Raw genomic sequence first — 20624 nt, 5'->3', positions numbered from 1 at the left:
GTATTGACTCAGTGGACAGCAGCAGTATTGACTCAGTGGGCAGCAGCAGTATTGACTCAGTGGACAGCAGCAGTATTGACTCAGTGGACAGCAGCAGTATTGACTCAGTGGACAGCAGCAGTATTGACTCAGTAGGCAGCAGCAGTATTGACTCAGTGGGCAGCAGCAGTATTGACTCAGTGGACAGCAGCAGTATTGACTCAGTGGACAGCAGCAGTATTGACTCAGTGGACAGCAGCAGTATTGACTCAGTAGGCAGCAGCAGTATTGACTCAGTGGACAGCAGCAGTATTGACTCAGTAGGCAGCAGCAGTATTGACTCAGTGGGCAGCATCAGTATTGACTCAGTGGACAGCAGCAGTATTGACTCAGTGGACAGCAGCAGTATTGACTCAGTGGACAGCAGCAGTATTGACTCAGTGGACAGCAGCAGTATTGACTCAGTAGGCAGCAGCAGTATTGACTCAGTGGACAGCAGCAGTATTGACTCAGTGGACAGCAGCAGTATTGACTCAGTGGACAGCAGCAGTATTGACTCAGTGGACAGCAGCAGTATTGACTCAGTGGTCAGCAGCAGTATTGACTCAGTGGACAGCAGCAGTATTGACTCAGTGGTCAGCAGCAGTATTGACTCAGTGGACAGCAGCAGTATTGACTCAGTGGTCAGCAGCAGTATTGACTCAGTGGACAGCAGCAGTATTGACTCAGTGGTCAGCAGCAGTATTGACTCAGTGGACAGCAGCAGTATTGACTCAGTGGACAGCAGCAGTATTGACTCAGTGGACAGCAGCAGTATTGACTCAGTGGACAGCAGCAGTATTGACTCAGTGGACAGCAGCAGTATTGACTCAGTAGGCAGCAGCAGTATTGACTCAGTAGGCAGCAGCAGTATTGACTCAGTGGACAGCAGCAGTATTGACTCAGTGGACAGCAGCAGTATTGACTCAGTGGACAGCAGCAGTATTGACTCAGTGGACAGCAGCAGTATTGACTCAGTGGACAGCAGCAGTATTGACTCAGTGGTCAGCAGCAGTATTGACTCAGTGGACAGCAGCAGTATTGACTCAGTGGACAGCAGCAGTATTGACTCAGTGGACAGCAGCAGTATTGACTCAGTGGGCAGCAGCAGTCTTGACTCAGTGGACAGCAGCAGTATTGACTCAGTAGGCAGCAGCAGTATTGACTCAGTAGGCAGCAGCAGTATTGACTCAGTGGACAGCAGTAGTATTGACTCAGTGGTCAGCAGCAGTATTGACTCAGTGGTCAGCAGCAGTATTGACTCAGTAGGCAGCAGCAGTCTTGACTCAGTGGGCAGCAGCAGTATTGACTCAGTGGACAGCAGCAGTATTGACTCAGTAGACAGCAGCAGTATTGACTCAGTAGACAGCAGCAGTATTGACTCAGTAGACAGCAGCAGTATTGACTCAGTGGACAGCAGCAGTATTGACTCAGTAGACAGCAGCAGTATTGACTCAGTGGACAGCAGCAGTATTGACTCAGTGGACAGCAGCAGTATTGACTCAGTGGTCAGCAGCAGTATTGACTCAGTGGGCAGCAGCAGTCTTGACTCAGTGGACAGCAGCAGTATTGACTCAGTGGTCAGCAGCAGTATTGACTCAGTGGACAGCAGCAGTATTGACTCAGTGGACAGCAGCAGTATTGACTCAGTGGACAGCAGCAGTATTGACTCAGTGGACAGCAGCAGTATTGACTCAGTGGTCAGCAGCAGTATTGACTCAGTGGACAGCAGCAGTATTGACTCAGTGGTCAGCAGCAGTATTGACTCAGTGGACAGCAGCAGTATTGACTCAGTGGTCAGCAGCAGTATTGACTCAGTGAACAGCAGCAGTATTGACTCAGTGGACAGCAGCAGTATTGACTCAGTGGACAGCAGCAGTATTGACTCAGTGGACAGCAGCAGTATTGACTCAGTGGACAGCAGCAGTATTGACTCAGTAGGCAGCAGCAGTATTGACTCAGTAGGCAGCAGCAGTATTGACTCAGTGGACAGCAGCAGTATTGACTCAGTGGACAGCAGCAGTATTGACTCAGTGGACAGCAGCAGTATTGACTCAGTGGACAGCAGCAGTATTGACTCAGTGGACAGCAGCAGTATTGACTCAGTGGTCAGCAGCAGTATTGACTCAGTGGACAGCAGCAGTATTGACTCAGTGGACAGCAGCAGTATTGACTCAGTGGACAGCAGCAGTATTGACTCAGTGGGCAGCAGCAGTCTTGACTCAGTGGACAGCAGCAGTATTGACTCAGTAGGCAGCAGCAGTATTGACTCAGTAGGCAGCAGCAGTATTGACTCAGTGGACAGCAGCAGTATTGACTCAGTGGTCAGCAGCAGTATTGACTCAGTGCTCAGCAGCAGTATTGACTCAGTAGGCAGCAGCAGTCTTGACTCAGTGGGCAGCAGCAGTATTGACTCAGTGGACAGCAGCAGTATTGACTCAGTAGACAGCAGCAGTATTGACTCAGTAGACAGCAGCAGTATTGACTCAGTAGACAGCAGCAGTATTGACTCAGTAGGCAGCAGCAGTATTGACTCAGTGGACAGCAGCAGTATTGACTCAGTAGACAGCAGCAGTATTGACTCAGTGGACAGCAGCAGTATTGACTCAGTGGACAGCAGCAGTATTGACTCAGTGGTCAGCAGCAGTATTGACTCAGTGGCCAGCATCAGTATTGACTCAGTGGGCAGCAGCAGTCTTGACTCAGTGGACAGCAGCAGTATTGACTCAGTGGTCAGCAGCAGTATTGACTCAGTGGACAGCAGCAGTATTGACTCAGTGGACAGCAGCAGTATTGACTCAGTGGTCAGCAGCAGTATTGACTCAGTGGACAGCAGCAGTATTGACTCAGTGGGCAGCAGCAGTATTGACTCAGTGGGCAGCAGCAGTATTGACTCAGTGGACAGCAGCAGTATTGACTCAGTAGACAGCAGCAGTATTGACTCAGTGGACAGCAGCAGTATTGACTCAGTGGACAGCAGCAGTATTGACTCAGTGGACAGCAGCAGTATTGACTCAGTGGACAGCAGCAGTATTGACTCAGTGGACAGCAGCAGTATTGACTCAGTAGACAGCAGCAGTATTGACTCAGTGGGCAGCAGCAGTATTGACTCAGTGGACAGCAGCAGTATTGACTCAGTGGGCAGCAGCAGTATTGACTCAGTGGACAGCAGCAGTATTGACTCAGTGGACAGCAGCAGTATTGACTCAGTAGACAGCAGCAGTATTGACTCAGTAGACAGCAGCAGTATTGACTCAGTAGACAGCAGCAGTATTGACTCAGTGGACAGCAGCAGTATTGACTAAGTGGACAGCAGCAGTATTGACTCAGTGGACAGCAGCAGTATTGACTCAGTGGGCAGCAGCAGTATTGACTCAGTAAGCAGCAGCAGTGTTTACAGCCAGGTCTTTGTGGCTATGCAGATCTACAGAGTGATGCAACCTAATTGCAATCACGCAACACGCAACGACACAGTAGACCCAGGGGTGTAGTGGAGGTTAAACATAATTAAATACACGTTACCCACCTCTTTGAAATGAGGCAAAGAGTTTACTCACATATTTTCAGATCAACTGTATCAATCAATGAGGCGAAACAACATCACCTTGGATGGTTTAACCACCTTCTCTATACTACTACACCCCGAGAAATAACAACACAAAGCCTCACACAGCAGAGCACAATGCAATGCAACACACAAGTCCCTGGAAACCAAACATGAATGTGTGTTTTGAGTTTGTCACACCACAGAGAAATGTGTTATTAACCTACCACTGAGTCAAATTTGAAATCAATTGAATGTCGCCAAGTAAAACAAATGAGGAGCAGCCATAGAGCAGCAATCGTCCAATGCTCTCAATGCTATTCACTGTGAGACTGCGGGGCCCATATGAAGCCAGGCTGCAGCATGCTCGCCGATAGCCAATGAGAGTCGAACAACCTGCATGACACGCCCAAACCCGTATATGGACGCGGAGTAGCCGCGCAGCTCTGCTGGCTCGGACAGTGATTTCCACATTGAGTCTGATCATTCCCCCGACCCCCTTGAATGTCGTAGACCCATGAATGTTGCCCAGGGAAAGACTGCCCTTTCACAGACCTCTCCCTCTCCATTGACAACACTACTGTTACCCTCTCAAACGGCTAAGAACCTCGGGGTGATCCTTGACAACCAGCTGTCCAGCTCGGCCTGCATGGCAGCGACTGCCCGCTCCTGTACATTCTCCCTGTACAACATCTGCAAAATCCGTCTGTTTCTCACAAGGGAAGCGACACAACTCCTGGTCCAGGCACTTGTCATCTCCTGCACACTGCACATGATTGGTAGTTCTAAAACAATTATATCAACGAGTAACGGATTGTCAAAACACATTTTACCGTTGACGAAAACCGTGACTTGGACATAACAAACAAGCTATCAATCGATCTATCAACACCCCGCTAGCTATCAACAGCTCAGCTAGGCCGGGCTACGCTGGCTGGGCAGGGCTTCACTTATCGCGGCCGCCGTAACGTTACGTCAAGCCCGGGGTCACTTTCAAGCCACAACTGAACAAAATGTCAAAATGATTAAAGGTCCCATATTATGGTATTTTTAGCTGTTTAAAATATGTTTTTTTTTTTTTTTAAACAAGGATACAAAAACAAACCAAACAAAAAAACATCAGAAGTGTTGGTGACAACAACGTAGCTAGCTAACTGGCCAAGGTGGGCCAGAGGAGTTGTATGAAACATGTCTCCTAGCAAAGGCTACATCGACCAAACAAAAACGAGGACTTGGAGAAGTCAGCAAGTAAGTTGGACTAACATCGCAACTTACAAGTTCTGAAAATCTGTGCCTTCATTACTTACTTGGGCTAAACGGTATCAGTTGTTCATTATGTCTATGAAAGGCAGCTGTGCTAGGCTAACATTAGCAAGTGCTAACGTTAGCGCTTCCTAGCACAGCATGTTGGTTCGCAATACAACCGATGCTGGAATGAGACACATATTTTCATAACTTACCACTTCAGTCCTACATCCTCGCACACTTCCAAGTCACGTCGTTTTTTTTATTGCAGTCCCGAATCCGTTATTCCATGAGACTGGTGTGCTAGCCAGGTAGCCACGGAGCACCGACATATTTAGCTCCAGCAGGCAGCGATCTCTCGCAGGCAGGACTGACTGACAACAGCGTTAGCCAATCAGCACCCTTGGTTGTATTTTCAACCGGAGACGCTTTTGCATGCGACGATGCCAGACCAAGAACAGCCAAATCCACAACTGTGGAGTAGGCAGGACTTCGAAGGTCTGGAGACAGGCTAGTGGAACACAATGCTGTTTACTGCAATCATGCGTAATCCATAATGCATTAACTGTGTGCAGAGTTCTAAGGCAGAATCATGGCTCTTATGTCATTACAATGAAACTGAGTAAATGCTGTAACCGCTAATGAAGCGCTGTCATCAGAAAAGCGTTGCGCACGAGCTAAGAAAAACCGAGGCAAAACGAGATTCCGTTTATTTACACATGCATTGCCAAACCACAAGTCAAATATAATTAACCCGGGACAGAATTAATAAGTATAGCATCGATCCAACACCTGCACTGCAAAGAAATGCTTTAAAAAGCCCTTTTTTTTCCAGGTTAATGCGGCGGTACTCTAGTGTGAAATGAATGAACTTGGGATGGGAGTGTTTGACACGTGTGATTGAGTTAGTGAGGCAAAGCTCTGTAGGGAAATAGCCAGGAAAGTGCTCACACACAGGGAGAAACTCTGTTGCTCTTTTCCCAGGTACAGAGACGCACGTCTGCTCCGCGCCTCAGGGCTGCTGAACCTACCGTGTCCCCATATATGACTATCATCTACGCCGTCCTAAGAGGACCAATGGATTAATAGCACACCTCCAATTTCACCCTCTAATCACACACACACACACACACACACACACACGCATGCACACGCACACGCACACACAGACACACACACACAGCACTACACAACCTCTCTCTCTCTCTCTCTCTCTTTTCCAACAATCCCCCGAACTCACCCAAACCCAGTTTACAAACTCGTATAAAAGTGGAGGAGGTGTCCAGGGTGATATTAAAAGGCGCTATCCGGCTGAGTATAATGCATCAATATATATATATATATATAAAATAAAAAAAGCTTGAGGGGGAAATTGAATCTTCTGTGTTGCGGTGGAGGTTATTGCGGTATTAAATCCACTGCATAATATGGGACGGTTGCCGCGCTGCAGTACGAGTCTGAGACCCCAGTTGACATTACAAGGCTATAAACAGAGCATTCTGCTTCATGTGTATTATATCACATCCCCATGCGGTGTGGGCTGTCCTTCACAGAGACAGCACATCAAATTGGATCCTGTCATTCAATATGAGATAGGACGTCGTCAAAAAGTGGGTTCCTAAACTGGAGGTCTGGGATCTTTTGACCCCCTAAAAACATCTCGGGGACCGGAGCATTTGAGGTGGTGAAGCATATGTAGGCTACCTATTAGTGATGTGCGGGCCGCAGTTATAACCACGCTGACCGCGGATATCCCGCCCCGCGGGCGGGCCGGATCATAAAAATAAACATTCTGATTAATAGCGGATGGGTTGCGGGCGGTTGAAACGATGTATCATTAATGAGGGAAAATAATATTAATTACGTTCCCTAGTCTATGAACGTATTTTAAGTTACATTTTTTGTCAGGCACATTCTTAGTAGCCTATTGTAGATCCCCCAAAGGACCCACGGCCGTAAACACAACAATAGCCATGTGCTACGTCGCTAGGGTCCACTTTTCGTCCGGTCAATGATGTCACCCTCAAAAAGGAGTCTCCGCTGAAGACGTGTTTGAAGAGGAGACGCGTTCGTATTTTCCCATACAACGAGGCAATCCAGTAAACTAAACTTAATGCTATAGCGTTAGCCGAGTAAACTACATGAGGGGCAAGTGGTGGACTGGACATAATACAGCATGGAAGTTTATTTGGAGTCTTGGACTGCAGCGATCGCACCAACGGCAGCAGAAACCGTAAGTTCGCTCCATTTATACAGTTTTATAGCGTTTATACCGTCGGGTGCATGGCGGGCGCGGATCTATAAATAGTATGAAATAATTTGCGCGGATTTGTGGCGGGCGGACGGTTCATGCATACACGCGGATTAGGATGGCATGAAAGCTCATCCGCGCATCTCTACTACCTACATTATATACTGTAAGAGACGGCCAGGAACTTCCATTGATGAATGTTTTTATAGACGGTTTTAACCTGACAACATAAACTTTCGAAATTGCCCCTAACATACTTCCTGTTGCAGTGTTTGCTCTTACAATAGCTGACAGGAAATAAGCTAGGTTTCAAATTAAGCCATAAGCCCAAAGAGGCCTAGTTTTTACAGTGATTTTACAACAGTGATTGTACAATGGTATACGCCGTGATGCGGCGTGCCGTGCACACCTCTTCGCTGTTGTAAAATCACTAAACCACAGCCTCACACAGTTTATGTATGTACAGTTTACAGTACTTTATGCACTTATGTACTATGAGAGACTGCCAGGAACTCAGTGCTCAATACAAAGTCTGTTTTATAGCAATAATGCCCAAAAGAGCATCACTCACTGTGGGTGATGGGTAAAATGGTGTTGCAAAATACTGCTTGGCATGCTGCACTGCTAGCCCCCATAATCACAGGAACGTCCTCCAGGGTGGAATGGCTTTTATATAATGGCTTTTAACACAAGTCTACTTACTGAAACGTATTTTTTTTTTTTTAAACAGGAAATAATTAGCTCCCTGGTTACCACAAGAGTCGCCATAGCAACCAAAGTTGGCACAGATAACTGTGCTTTATGGAAATGTTCAGCACAGCTGGAAGTGCGTCTTAGAGCAGTCATGCTCCATGGCTGTGACTACCCGCTGTATAAAATCCATTCCTTTTCATATATCACACGTAGTAAATAATTGAAGAGTGTGCTATTAAATGCTGCTCTCACTGGCGCACTCCTTTAAATCATGTTTGAAAGATGCATCCACACCACCCCGTCAGGGGAGGAGAGCCTGGGTCCTCTCAGGTCATCCACACCACCCCGTCAGGGGAGGAGAGCCTGGGTCCTCTCAGGTCATCCACACCACCCCGTCAGGGGAGCAGAGCCTGGGTCCTCTCAGGTCATCCACACCACCCCGTCAGGGGAGGAGAGCCTGGGTCCTCTCAGGTCATCCACACCACCCCGTCAGGGGAGGAGAGCCTGGGTCCTCTCAGGTCATCCACACCACCCCGTCAGGGGAGGAGAGCCTGGGTCCTCGCAGGTCATCCACACCACCCCGTCAGGGGAGCAGAGCCTGGGTCCTCTCAGGTCATCCACACCACCCCGTCAGGGGAGCAGAGCCTGGGTCCTCTCAGGTCATCCACACCACCCCGTCAGGGGAGCAGAGCCTGGGTCCTCTCAGGTCATCCACACCACCCCGTCAGGGGAGCAGAGCCTGGGTCCTCTCAGGTCATCCACACCACCCCGTCAGGGTAGCAGAGCCTGGGTCCTCTCAGGTCATCCACACCACCCCGTCAGGGGAGGAGAGCCTGGGTCCTCTCAGGTCATCCACACCACCCCGTCAGGGGAGGAGAGCCTGGGTCCTCTCAGGTCATCCACACCACCCACTCAGGGAGCAGAGCCTGGGTCCTCTCAGGTCATCCACACCACCCCGTCAGGGGAGCAGAGCCTGGGTCCTCTCAGGTCATCCACACCACCCCATCAGGGGAGCAGAGCCTGGGTCCTCTCAGGTCATCCACACCACCCCGTCAGGGTAGCAGAGCCTGGGTCCTCTCAGGTCATCCACACCACCCACTCAGGGAGCAGAGCCTGGGTCCTCTCAGGTCATCCACACCACCCCGTCAGGGGAGCAGAGCCTGGGTCCTCTCAGGTCATCCACACCACCCCGTCAGGGGAGGAGAGCCTGGGTCCTCTCAGGTCATCCACACCACCCCGTCAGGGGAGCAGAGCCTGGGTCCTCTCAGGTCATCCACACCACCCCGTCAGGGGAGCAGAGCCTGGGTCCTCTCAGGTCATCCACACCACCCCGTCAGGGGAGCAGAGCCTGGGTCCTCTCAGGTCATCCACACCACCCACTCAGGGGAGGAGAGCCTGGGTCCTCTCAGGTCATCCACACCACCCACTCAGGGGAGCAGAGCCTGGGTCCTCTCAGGTCATCCACACCACCCCCTCAGGGGAGCAGAGCCTGGGTCCTCTCAGGTGAGTTTGTGGGTTAACAATCTGGGAACCCAGAGTCTATTTCTATTTGAAAAATAGACTTCCTGTACAGCGCGCCTCTCCTGCCACATCACTTCCTTTTCCGCGTCCGTCCGTCCGTCCGTCCGTCACTGTTTAGAGTCTAAATTGCAAATTGCACCGCGACTTTACAGTAATTTTCCACTGTTGTTGTAAGACGAGTTGACATCTTCTATGCAGTGCGTTTATTATTAAATGAACGTTATGCGTTATTATTAAAACACAAGGTTACAAAGTGCTTCACATATGAACCAAGTAATATTATAAAAACAACATAATACAATACAGAGATAAAAGCGACAATGAATAAAGAAACAAGCCAGAAAGAAATGGATAAAACAGGAGAGAAAAATCGATAAGAAGGCAAGCCTGTAGAGGTGGGTTTTTAGGGAACGTTTAAAACAGCTCAAAGAAACAGCAGACCTAACAGAAAGGGGAAGTTGGTTCCAAAGGGTAGGGGCTAAAACGGTAAAAGCATGGTCACCTTTTGTCCGATAGTTGGAGGAGGGGATGGATAAAAGAGCAGAGTTTGAGGAGCGGAGTGGACGTGAAGAGGAGTAAGGGACAATGAGTTCTGAGATGTAACTAGGGGCGAGGTCATGTTGGGCCTTGTAGGCAAACAGAAGGATTTTAAACTGTGCATGTGTGTGTGTGCGTGTATTTATTGTGAAATTCTAAAAGATGTGTATTTGTAGCATTAAAAGGACCCCACCCCTCTGTATAGCCTCATGGTGCCTTTTCAACTTCTATTGTTCTAATTACATCTCTCCCAGTTAGCAGTATCCCAAAATCATAATCATGATGAAATAGCCTATGCTGCGGTGCAGGCTTTCAAAAAACCATGAAATAAGTTTAGAGCAGTGCTGTGGTTTGGTGAAGTTTGGACAAAATTAGAAGGCGAAATAGCGATTTCTGTGACTTGCAAGTCGATTATATCGCAACGGTGAGGTCTTTCAAAAAACGACAAAACAGGTTTTGAGCAGTACAGATGTGGTTTGGTCAAGATTTGACAAAATTGGAAGGAGAAATAGCGAAAAAATGCTTTTGGACAAAATTCTAAATGGAGGAAAATCTAGTTAGATGGAAATCGTCTATGTAGAAAGAATGTTGATCGTAGAAGCTATGGTTCCACAGTTATGGACCAAAACGTAAAGAGGGCAGCTATAGCGCCACCGTGAGGTCAATCTGTGTATTTTTTTTAGGCCAGAGTAGAAGAGTACTCTATGAACCTATACCTAATTTGGGAACTGTCGCTCTTATGGTTTGTCAGCTACGGGTACTTATTGTTGCCATAGCGCCCCCTATAGTCGAAATGACACAATTGTTTTTTTGTAAGACCCTTCGGTGCATGGTCTAAGGCCCTGTGTGGGTGACTCCAGGCTGGGCTCCTCCTACGTCTCACCAGACCCTCCCGGGGTAAAGACAATCCTACCATGGGCAAAGAGGACGCCTCAAGAAGGCCTGTGCGCTGCACGTCATTCGCCTGCGGCGAGTATCTCGCTCTAGCCTGAAGGACCCCAGGCCGCGCCGATCTTTGCAAAAGTTTGGACCAAAACGTAAAGAGGGCTGTTATAGCGCCACCTAGTGGTCAACAAGTGTAATTTTTCCGCCCATAGTAAAAGGTGACTCTGTGAACCTACCTACCAAGTTCGGTAGTGGCAGGTCTCATGGTTTCTGACTGGGACCAAATCGGCTTCCAAATCGCCTTGCAAATTGGGTGGACAAACCCTGTTTCAACCTCTCTGGTCTTCGTCAGGCTGTATGCATCCAACCAAGCTGGTTGGATCCATGTTAATGTGTACATGTGCAAACACGGACTCCTCGCACCGCGCGGTGATGGCTTAAATGATTGGAACACATTTTCCATACAGTGTATGTCACCAGTTAGTGAAACCAGCTCACTGATTGGATAAAGGGAACGAGCTGCCGTTACATGAAGCGAGGCGTATCATTGGGTGTGCCAAGCCCATTAAGCTTGGGTCATCAGATGAATGATTAAAGAGGGGGGAGGGCGCTCTGACCAATCAGATGAATGATTAAAGAGGGGGGAGGGTGTTCTGACCAATCAGCAAACAAACATCCTTGTAAATGAGTATTATGCAAATGTACACCGTGGAGCGCATCTGGAACAATTGGGCACATGTTACCCAGGGCAATATGGTGTGTGTGCGTGCGTGCGTGCGTGCGTGCGTGCGTGCGTGCGTGTGCTCACATGCGCTCACCCACATGCTGTAGTAGGTGTAATCGTACACATAATGTAAGAGGTGGATAGCAGTTGGAGATAATGGGTATTGAATTTCAACCCCATGTGCAATGGATTTTTCTGCACCATAAACTATAGGCACTGCAGGTTGTGGGTGGAGGTTTCAACAATACAAAAATCATTCCAGATCATTTGGACTTCAGAGAGGCACTATAGTCTACCTTCCACTGCCTTTATCACCTACATCATTTATCATTTAATCATGCTTTGGGCACCAGTATTTGCTCGAGCTACTGTCAGACACTGTGAGTAGTTTGGCCAATTGTGTGCTCTGATAGCGTCTGTGCAGCAGTCTGCAGCTGCAAAGTTTTCAAGGTGTTAATAATGTACTCTGCTTTCATAACGTTACATCACTTTGATGAGTGAACACAGCCGGCGAGCATTAATCAGATACAGCCCTTCTTCAAGCAGCATGTTTTCTTTCCAGTAAAAGTGCAGTACTGCTTTGAATGGCTGTAAAAGTGCAGTACTACTTTGAATGGCTGTAAAAGTGCAGTACTGCATTGAATGGCTGTAAAAGTGCAGTACTACTTTGAATGGCTGTAAAAGTGCAGTACTGCGTTGAATGGCTGTAAAAGTGCAGTACTACTTTGAATGGCTGGAAAAGTGCAGTACTGCTTTGAATGGCTGTAAAAGTGCAGTACTGCTTTGAATGGCTGTAAAAGTGCAGTACTACTTTGAATGGCTGTAAAAGTGCAGTACTACTTTGAATGGCTGTAAAAGTGCAGTATTGCTTTGAATGGCAGTAAAAGTGCAGTACTAGGCTACTTTGAATGGCTGTAAAAGTGCAGTACTGCTTTGAATGGATGTAAAAGTGCAGTACTGCTTTGAATGGCTGTAAAAGTGCAGCACTAGGCTACTTTGAATGGCTGTAAAAGTGCAGTACTACTTTGAATGGCTGTAAAAGTGCAGTACTAATTTGAATGGCTGTAAAAGTGCAGTACTGCTTTGAATGGCTGTAAAAGTACAGTACTGCTTTGAATGGCTGTAAAAGTGCAGTACTGCATTGAATGGCTGTAAAAGTACAGTACTGCTTTGAATGGCTGTAAAAGTACAGTACTGCTTTGAATGGATGTAAAAGTGCAGTACTGCTTTGAATGGCTGTAAAAGTGCAGTACTGCTTTGAATGGCTGTAAAAGTGCAGTACTGCTTTGAATGGCTGTAAAAGTACAGTACTGCTTTGAATGGCTGTAAAAGTACAGTACTGCTTTGAATGGCTGTAAAAGTGCAGTACTACTTTGAATGGCTGAATCACCTTCTTCGCACTTGTCTGGTGGAACTACTCATGCAGATAAATTACATGGGCAGGGAAACAAGGGACTATATGAGGGGCTGTTCGTGGTCAATGACCGTCCACACAACATCCAGGTTTTCCTGCTCGCTCTGCTCCTGGGTCGGATTATCCAGACTAGAAATTCATGTGCGGAGGAGGGTGGAGACTCTGGAGAGGATGCGCCATGGGCACACTTTTTTGTGGGGTGTGACCAAACTCATGCCACCTCATGTTACACTGTCTATGTGAGCTATTGTGATGTCACTTGAGCAATTGTGATGTCATCATCACTGATGTCATCACCCAGCCCCAGTATGTTCTGCTCTCTGTGTTCTCCCCCTCCCCTCCCCTCCGTGTGGATTCAATGAGCCCAAGTCATGTGTCATAGTCCCCACAGTAGTCATTTCATTGTAGTGAGACCTTTTTTTCTAAACCTGACTTCACTGTATAAAATGACACATTTTTCTAGCTCACCATTCAAACATTCTCCAGCAATGGCCACCAATTAAGAATGTTGGCAGTTGTTGGAGAATGTTTGATTGGTGTGTCATTGGCAAACACGGACAAACCAGGATTGGACTTGTCGAATCTGACCAAACAAGGACAGACAGCCATGGCACACCAAACAAACATCTGTGTTTGTCCGTGTTTGTTTGTTGTAGAAAAATTTAGCTTGGTGTGCCATGGGTTTTAGCAATACAGTAAGTATATAACTCTGTGGTCTTTACTGCCATAGTATTTTTATTTATTTATTTGTCTTTACATGTAAATGGGGGGCACTTGACGTGTGGTCACCCACAGGGGCACCACACTGTTAATCCGGGCCTGGGCTCTCTGGGGAATGAACGGACCTGCAGTGGCTTTTTGATGCCGTTGCTCTGAACCCACAGTCTTGGCTGCTTGTAGAGCTGCAAAGCCAATTCTGAGTTTCAGATCTTTTTTTTCTGCTGGATAACCACATTAGCTGAATGCCTAGAATTGAATTACAAAGTGACACGCCGACAGCCAAGAAAGTCACGGGAAAAGAGAAAAGGAAGAGCTGGTTGGTAAGAAGTACACATGGTAAGAAGTACACATGGTAAGAAGTACACATGTCTTCTCTGCCCACACACCCTTTGAGTGCAGTAGCTGTTTGGTTCGCCCCACAGAGAGCTGCTGGGGCTGTGATGCCTGTCCCGTCACTGTTTGCCACTTCATTAAAGCCTCTTCTCAAATGCACCCCAAACACCCTGTGTGTCTCTGATCACCCCACCCCAAACACCCTGTGGGCCTGTGATCACCCCACCCCAAACACCCTGTGGGCCTGTGATCACCCCACCCCAAACACCCTGTGGGCCTGTGATCACCCCACCCCAAACACCCTGTGGGCCTGTGATCACTCTGTGTAACGCTGCGGATTTGAACCCAGGTGCAGAGACGACAGAGACAAGAAGCAGTTTTAGTCTTTTACCGAGACTTTAGCAAAATTAAACAAACAAGGAGACTTAGTCCTGAACGACAACCAAAACACTAAACTAAATAGATAAACTAAAATAAACAGAAATAGTTCAAGGCAACTCTCACAGACCCAGAGTCCAGGAGCATAGAGAAAAGGAACCGCAGCTTGCGTCATCAAAGTAGGTTTTAAGATCAGCAATGAGCCTGAGACCCACACACAGTTATATAGTCCCTCAACAGGTGCCGGTGATCACTGGTGATTACAGGGAGAAGGAGAGTCTCACAGGTGTAGGTGATCAGGGCAATAGGGACAGAGGCCACACTGTGGCCTGGGCGTTACACTCTGCCCCAAACACCCTGTGTGTCTCTGATCACCCCGTCCCAAACACCCTGTGTGTCTCTGATCACCCCACCTAAACACCCTGGCCGTTTCTCAATAAGGGTTCTTGTGTGTTCTTGCGTTCTTGTGTCCCTGTGAAAAGTCATCAGTCGCAGCCCAAGTACTGTTCCAATACAAAGTTCACATTTCGCCAAGAACGCTTAAAATTCCCGGATGTGTTCTTGACATGCCCACTTTACCGAGGATGCTCTGGGTGGTGACTTGTGTCAACTTGGCAAGGCAGATATCCCAGCATTAATTTCGGCATAAGTGGAGGCAGAACGCAGCAGAGAAGACGCCATAAGCTCCGGGAAGTTTTTTACAATTTAAAGTTTTATTTCATCACTAAATTAATTTCTGATGACTTTTGATGCCTACAAGCAGGGTAGTAGGTTTCAATAAGTGTCACTTTACGAACATTTATGGTGAAAAATGGCAAAAAGTTCCAGAGCACAATTGGCTGCATCTACATCAGCTGAGCTTTTTATTTGTGTAGTACTGCAGGCGGCCTCTGCGCTGGTATTGCGCAATACCCTCAAGAACGCATCGTCTCAAACTGCCAACAGCGTCATGTGTACTTGTGACCTCGCAAGTTCATTCTTCCAAGAATGACTAGCAAGAACGTTCTCCCCAAGAACAAGAATGCATTATTGGTATTGAGAAACGGCCCCTGTTGACCTGTGATCACCCCAAACACCCTGTGGGCCTGTGATCAGCCCGTCCCAAACAGCCTGTGGTTCCTGTGATCACCCCAAACACCCTGTGGGTCTATGATCACACCACCCCAAACACCCTGTGGTTCCGCTGATCACCCCAAACACCCTGTGGGTCTATGATCACCCCACCATACTCCTGGCAGCCTACGCCCACAGGGGAGCTCCGACACCCAACCCAACCGATAGAATAAAATGTTGAAAACCAGGATACATGCTGTACAATATGTACAGCATGTACATTTGAAACAAAACATCAGCAACTACATTTCCAAAACGTGACAATTGACGTCTACAATCTCAACGTAAGTTTGAAACAAAACGGTCATTATTACAAAACCTCGCTGCCTTTCCAACGTTAAACACAAACAACTTTGGTTATGTTCAGGCAAGCAAAACAACTTGGTTAGATTGAGGCAACTAAAGCAACTTGGTTATGGTTATGGTTTGGGTTGGGTTGGATTAAAACCAGCAGAAGTAAAAATACAACGTGTCGCGATCAGTCAGGAGTCGAACTGGCGCTCTCTCGCTTGTGAGACGGGGACGTAACAGGTCCACCAAACACAGCCCTAGGGGGGGGTTGGTGGCCGCGAGGTACTTCAACACGAGACCGTCATGAACGTGAATAATAATTAACAATTAACATTATACACATCAGTATATAACATTAATATTCACATATCTAGAAACGTTGGAGAAGTTTTTTTCATTCAGAAATGTTCATATTTTTCTGTGGATTCTAGGTACGTACATTTTATTCTGGCAACTGGGCTGAAAAACCTCTGGGTTAGGCTCCACCCCCTGAGTCTGTTATGAGCTGATGCTTGTGTCCCACCCACTCTGCGCTGCGAGGGCTGCCATATGGTTATTGATGCTGTTTATGTTGATGTTGTTGTTTTCTTGCACTGTGGTATTTATACAGCTGGCCGCCCACCACATCCTGCACCCCCCCCCCCCCCCCCCCCCCCTCCCTTCCCCACCGACACCTTGGCCAGTCATGAGGGGTTTCCATGCCAACTCCGACCCCAGCCAGGAGCCCCTAATTGGCCGGGGACCATGTCATGGTTGTATGAGTCAAACAATCTTGTTTTTCCAAGACTGTCCAATTATTTTGGTTTGATTAAACTACAGATCAAAGTGCTGTTGGTGGGTTTGACAGGGTTTGCTCATAGGGGCTGCAGGCATCCATTGTTCTCTGTTTTATGGTCTCCAGTTTGCTAACGTACCCCTTCAGCACACCATGTCCTGCCACTCTGCTTGGTGTTTCCCAACATCATGTGTTTGTGTACCCAACATTATGTGTGTGTGTACCCAACATTATGTGTTTGTGTGTACCCAACATCATGTGTTTGTGTACGTATCATCATGTGTTTGTGTGTACCCAACATCATGTGTTTGTGTACCCAACATCATGTGTTTGTGTACCCAACATCATGTGTTTGTGTACGCATCATCATGTGTTTGTGTGTACCCAACATCATGTGTTTGTGTACCCAACATCATGTGTTTGTGTACCCAACATCATGTGTTTGTGTGTACCCAACATCATGTGTTTGTGTACCCAACATCATGTGTTTGTGTACCCAACATCATGTGTTTGTGTACCCAACATCATGTGTGTGTGTGTACCCAACATCATGTTTTTGTGTACCCAACATCATGCGTTTGTGTGTACCCAACATCATGTTTCTGTGTACGCATCATCATGTGTTTGCATACCCAACATCATGTGTTTGTGTACCCAACATCATGTGTTTGTGTACCCAACATCATGTGTTTGTGTACCCAACATCATGTGTTTGTGTACCCAACATCATGTGTTTGCATACCCAACATCATGTGTTTGTGTACCCAACATCATGTGTTTGCGTACCCAACATCATGTGTTTGTGTGTACCCAACATCATGTGTTTGTGTACCCAACATCATGTGTTTGCATACCCAACATCATGTGTTTGTGTACCCAACATCATGTGTTTGCATACCCAACATCATGTGTTTGTGTACCCAACATCATGTGTTTGTGTACCCAACAGTATGTGTTTGTGTACCCAACATCATGTGTTTGTGTACCCAACATCATGTGTTTGTGTGTACCCAACATCATGTGTTTGTGTACCCAACATCATGTGTTTGTGTACCCAACATCATGTGTTTGTGTACCCAACATCATGTGTGTGTGTACCCAACATCATGTGTTTGTGTACCCAACATCATGTGTGTGTGTACCCAACATCATGTGTTTGTGTACCCAACATCATGTGTTTGCATACCCAACATCATGTGTTTGCGTACCCAACATCATGTGTTTGTGTGTACCCAACATCATGTGTTTGTGTACCCAACATCATGTGTTTGTGTACCCAACAGTATGTGTTTGTGTACCCAACATCATGTGTTTGTGTACCCAACATCATGTGTTTGTGTGTACCCAACATCATGTGTTTGTGTACCCAACATCATGTGTTTGTGTACCCAACATCATGTGTGTGTGTACCCAACATCATGTGTTTGTGTACCCAACATCATGTGTGTGTGTACCCAACATCATGTGTTTGTGTACCCAACATCATGTGTTTGTGTACCCAACATCATGTGTGTGTGTGTACCCAACATCATGTGTTTGTGTACCCAACATCATGTGTTTGTGTACCCAACATCATGTTTTTGTGTACCCAACATCATGTGTGTTTGTGTACCCAACATCATGTGTTTGTGTACCCAACATCATGTTTTTGTGTACCCAACATCATGTGTGTGTGTGTACCCAACATCATGTGTTTGTGTACCCAACATCATGTGTTTGTGTACCCAACATCATGTGTTTGTGTACCCAACATCATGTGTTAGCTTACTTAAAAAACGTAGCTTACTTGACACGTACTTTTTCAATACAAACACATTTATGCCATGACTTTACATAATGTAAGCTATATTTATATGCATCATGTAGCCTGTGCTGTGATGTGCAGGAGCAGCAGGTAGCCTACAAGTTATAAAACTCCTGCCTTGAATGAGCCGAGTGGGGGTGCTTGTTCGCTATTGTGAAAGGTATGTGTTTACAACATAAAGATCATGGAAATGGATGGTATCAGGAATGTCACAGATAGTTAACGTTCTATATTGTAGGCTACAGGGAGACCGCATCAGCCCTGCTGAACAGATCTGTATTTGCCTGGCTGTAGGTTGAATTGTTTTATTCAGGCTATGATCTGTGATGTGCTGAGATATCCAAATTGGCATGAAGAGACAGCATGCAGCCGCAACCCGGCCTGGATCGAGTGGATCGGAGCTTCGAAAGGAAGAATGTCATTGCGTAACTGGAGTTCACCAATGACCACAGTTATGAATAATTCTACGCCTAAAAGGCGTGGTTAAATGGTTAAGGCCGGGTTTAGCGCCGAGGGGAAAATAGGGACTGCGCCTGACCACGCCCACTAATAGCGCTGCACCTGGCGTTAAACACTATTTTAAGGCCAGGGGCAAGATAGGGCCCAGGGACTCTGTCCTGTGAGTGAGCATCCTTCTGTCCTTCAGATGAGACGTTAAAACCAAGGTCCTGACTCTCTGTGGTCATTTAAGATCCCGTCGGCACTCTTCACAAGAGTAGGGGTGTAACCCCGGTGCTAAATTCCCAAACAGGCCTTCCTTCAATCATGGCCACCTAATCATCCCTCGTTACTTAATTGGCACATTCAGTCCTCAACTCTCCACCGTGAGAGCTGATGTGTGGTGAGCGTTCTGGCACAAACTGGCTGCTGCGCATCACCCAGGTGGGTGCTACACATCACCCAGGTGGGTGCTGCTACGCATCGGTGGTGGATGATTTGAGTTCCCTCCACCTCCCTCCCCTGATATGTGAAGCGCTTTAGGTGTCCTGAAAGGTGCTATATAAATCCAATCAATTATTATTATTATTATTATTATTATTATTATTATTATTATTATTATTATTATTATTATTAGCTATGTGTCCAGGATATGGACATAAGTGCGATAATCTTTGTGTGTGTGTGTCTGTGTCTGTGTGTGTGTGTGTGTGTGTGTGTGTGTGTTTAGGTTTTATTGGTACACCCACACACAGATGACAGTTTAATAGGGTGTCCTGCTCCCCTTGTGCTAAACAATATGGAGAGAGAGAGAGGGAGAGAGAGAGAGAGAGAGCTGAAGAATACCTAATTTCAGAATTCACTTTGCATCTCATTATTCCTTCCCTCTCTCATCCCTCGCCGCCTCTTTTCTTTCCAATTCTTGCAATATTGGCTTTCCAAAGTAAATACTCACTGCATTATTCAATGTTTGTCTTGTTTCCTGGCACACCTATTATTTACACACTATTGAATGCTGCATTCATTTGTTCAAATGAAAAAGTTTTTACATTTACACAGCTTTCTTATTGACTGTATTATGATTATGACTATGATTATTATTATTGTTATTAGTATTATTATAAATATGATTATGATTGGCATCCACATAATGATAATAATAATAATTAGTATTATTATTATTATTATTATTATTGATAATAATCACAACATCATCATCATCATCATAAAAACTGTATAGAGTGGTTAAGTCATGCCATCTTCTGGGTTTGGCATGGGACCAAAGGGATTTCAATCCCCATTCATTTCTCCATATCCGTTTAGGAAAATCCTCATAAACAGAGTTGAACTTGGTCAAACCGAGCTATTAAGATATATTCAGAATCAGGAAAGACCATATAACATAATAATAACAACAACAACAACAACAACAACAACAACAACAACAACAACAACAACAACAACAACAACAACAACAACAACAACAACAGGAACAACCTGTAGCTCAGGAGGTAGGGCGCGTCGTCCACTAATCGCTTTGGATAAAAGAGGTCGGTGGTTCGATTCCCGGGTCCTCCAGTCTGCATGTCGAAGTGTCCTTGGGCAAGGCAGGCACTGAACCCCAAATTGCTCCCGTGGTAACCTGCCGCCATCGGTGTGTGAATGGGTGAATGTACCTACTGACTGTAAAGCGCTTTGGATAAAAGCGCTATATAAATGCAGGCCATTTAGCATTTAACAACAACCTGCAAATCACACCAACATGATCTAGATGGATACAACCTGCAAATCACACCAAAATTATCTATGGATAAATTGCACTACCAGTGAATACTGTATATTTTGGATTTTGGGGTGAGCTGTCCCTTTAAAGCTCTGCTATGCTTCCAATGCGGTAACTACAAGTATGTTGGCTAGTAACACTGCTATGACAGGGAGAC

This window comes from Poromitra crassiceps, assembly GCF_964638095.1.
Source record: "Poromitra crassiceps genome assembly, chromosome: 4".
Taxonomy (NCBI): domain Eukaryota; kingdom Metazoa; phylum Chordata; class Actinopteri; order Beryciformes; family Melamphaidae; genus Poromitra; species Poromitra crassiceps.
Note: the sequence above shows the minus strand (reverse complement) of the source record.